The sequence below is a fragment of the Bidens hawaiensis genome, unplaced genomic scaffold, assembly GCF_021521415.1.
Source record: "Bidens hawaiensis isolate Kalapana, Puna unplaced genomic scaffold, B.hawaiensis_p1.1 tig00008656_1, whole genome shotgun sequence".
NCBI classification, from domain to species: domain Eukaryota; kingdom Viridiplantae; phylum Streptophyta; class Magnoliopsida; order Asterales; family Asteraceae; genus Bidens; species Bidens hawaiensis.
The window spans coordinates 1,039,156-1,041,730 of NW_027491626.1; the positions used below are offsets into that span (position 1 = coordinate 1,039,156).

At 36.1% G+C, this 2,575-nt stretch overlaps 1 pseudogene; it reads right to left on the reverse strand.

Moving 5' to 3' along the window:
* Window positions 1-259: 259 nt before the first annotated feature.
* LOC143529756 (F-box protein At1g11270-like) lies at window positions 260-2,251 on the reverse strand (annotated as a pseudogene).
* Window positions 2,252-2,575: the final 324 nt, after the last annotated feature.

The window sequence follows — 2,575 nt, forward strand, 5'->3', positions numbered from 1 at the left end:
TGTCATATCGGGATCAGGTCAGATAGGATTGTGACAAAAAAAAAATCTCCAAAATATAACCAGAAATTGTTATACAATATATCAGACCTGTAAAAATCTATAAACGTACATCAGAATTCATGAAACCAAAATAAAAACTCCAGCAGCAGAAAGTTAATATGATCAAGTCAAACAAGATTCAGCATTTGAAGAAATTAGTTTTGAGTCACTAGCAAAGATCATCTCCCCAGCCATTTGAAAGCAAGAGACTTATAAAATCTCAAAATTCAACAGCAGCCTCAAAACCTGTAACCCAAAACATTCAATGACATTGTTAGTAAAGACATTCTACGGTAGCAGCTTACAAGCCGTTTCCATCAATAAGTAGAAAAAGATAGTGAAGTAAACAAAACATAATAATTTAGTCCATTTGATGAGACTACTAAGAAGGAACTGACAGTAACTTGAAATTAAATAATCATGCACAAAAATTCTACTTTCTTCTACCAAACTTCAGGTAAATACATAATTTTTGCAATACTGAAAGGAAGATCGAAACCAAGTCTTGTCAAATTTATACTATGTTGTCTAGCAGTCGAACGAATAATAGTTTCACTTCATATTTAACGGCAGAATTGTACCAAACAGAAAGTCATCACACTATCACATATAACTTGGATTGAAGACTACTTATGTTTCAAAGCATTGCTTCCTTGGGGAAGCAAGAATAGTAACAATGGCCAGCTAAATCCATGAAATTATACTACTTTTTCAAGAAACTAAGATTTAAAGTAAAAAAAAAAGTACAAACAAACACCTTGCTCCAGTTGCAAACAATGGATTAAACACATACCACAATGAACTTAGGTACCTATAATCTTGGTAGAGTTCACCAAGAGAGGTTGACCAATAAGTAAAGACATGCGGTTAATTTGAAACTTTTAAAAAGAACCTGGAATAACATAAATTCAGCGTCCAAAACATGAGGTGATTGAAGGACATGCCAAATATGAGGTGACATGCAAGAGGTGTTTCTAAGTTATTGGTGTATACCTTTCTTATATGCTTCAAAACCCTTTAGTTCTTACCTCTCCACTTTTCAATGTAGCATTTACCTTTGTCGTAAACAGCAAATTCTGGCTGATCAAGCAAAAGTAGTGATTCCTTGTAGGAATTCACTTTAAATAATATCATTCCATTAATCCCAATATTACTAATGTGTTTTGAGTTGGGTTCATAAACAACAAGTGATGATCCATCATAATACGAGACAGAATCATGTTTTACAACTTCAATCAAGGGTTCACCACTCTCCCTAAATTCCATTACGTCTGATATTCCTACATCATGTATGCAGTCTGTGCAGATAGTGAATAGCTTTGTAAATGATTTAGAGACAGCATCCACCATCATCCATATATCGAAAACTGGATCGTATGCATCATCAGAACGTTGAAGCACAACAAGAGACTGCCTTAGCTTAGACAAGGACAAGTTACGGAAAAAGGTATTTGGTAAATAATCTGGGAGTTTTACTTCTCCAAAATCCTCAGTTGTCATATCAAATGAAATGATCAGATTATAAGACCCAAATCCACCATCTGCGCTAATTCTATCAATAGCAAGCCAATAAAAAAACCCATCTATACCTTGTCCACATAAAAATTCAACTGATTTACGAGGGACATTGCCATATGAACTTCTCCAAGCCCCTGTGCTTAATGTAAAAACGTCAACTTCCCAATTAGGGGTGCAACCTTCAGTTTGCATATGATGCCACGACCTAGATAACTTTGCAATCACGACAATCTTAGGCTCGATAGTCTGACCACAAACACCGAAACCTAGAACTTTCGTATATGCCCCATCAGGCATAACAACAGCAACCGCTTTTCTAATTGAAATGTTCCAAACAACGGCCACGTCCCTTGGAAAATTGCAATTATAAAAATTGTAGACACAACAAGCCATGAGAGCTGCCAATTATCTGAGGAGATTTTAGAATGTTAACCAATGTGGGGACCGTTACTGACAGTCTCTGTTGGGGGAAGCTCTGATCATCGACAATTAAATCATATTTGTCCTCATAATGAACTGGATCTGCAAAGCTTACGAGTAGATGTTGCGGCTGTGTGCTATAATGAGTGATAAAATCAGCGCTGTCAATGAAAGATTTCCATTCTTTGGAAACTGATCGGAATTGAATCAAGGATTTCACAGGCAGCCTTCTGATGATATCCACTTGGATTTCAAAAGGCAAGTAATCTGACATTTTGAGTTTAATTATGATTACGATTAGGGGATGCTGCTGCTTGTTGAATTTCTAGGGTTTGCGAAATGGGCGATTTGGTGGGGCGATTATATTTACACAAAAGTAACTAAATTCCGTAAATGCGGGGGTTAAAACTAAAACATTGTTGGTCGACGTTGGACCCAACTTTAACCACGATTCTAGTTTCGGATCAAATTAACTTCTCTCTAGTGAAAATAATAACTAGAGGACGAAACACACGCATTTGGACGGTATCAATTTGGTTTGTTGTGGAACCAACACTCGCTATAGCAACCTATTAATGAACATCATTATTGTTTAAAA